This window comes from Triticum dicoccoides, chromosome 6B (assembly GCF_002162155.2).
Source record: "Triticum dicoccoides isolate Atlit2015 ecotype Zavitan chromosome 6B, WEW_v2.0, whole genome shotgun sequence".
In the NCBI taxonomy this organism is placed as follows: domain Eukaryota; kingdom Viridiplantae; phylum Streptophyta; class Magnoliopsida; order Poales; family Poaceae; genus Triticum; species Triticum dicoccoides.
This window is the reverse complement of record NC_041391.1, coordinates 468,318,543-468,319,015: the sequence shown is the minus strand read 5'-3', so window position 1 is coordinate 468,319,015 and position 473 is coordinate 468,318,543.

Sequence of the window (473 nt, the reverse complement as noted above, 5' to 3'; positions counted from 1 at the left end):
TTGGCCCCCTCTCCCCTGGCGAACGATCGATGGGCCCAATTGGCGACCATACTTGTCCAACCTTCCGTTTTTGTCAAATTATCTAGATCAATAGCAATTCGACCATACATTTAAATAGCTGCAAACAAATGCAACTACTTCCTCCGTTTCTTTTTAGTCTGCATATAAAATTTGGTCAAAATCAAACTTTGTAAAGTTTGACAACTTTGTAGGAAAAAATATCAACATCTACAATACTAATGCTATATGGTATGAAAATTAATTTAATGATGCATCTAACAATATTAATTTCATATTGTGAATGTTGATATTTTTTTCTATAAACTTAGTCAAAGTCAACAAAGTTTGACTTTGACCAAATCTTATATGCAGACTAAAAAAAGGAGGGAGTACTAGCAAAAGCATCGGATATTCAATAAGTTTTCTATGGCGAAGGTGAAAGAGGCGGTAGAGTGTTGCTATGATTGTTGCAT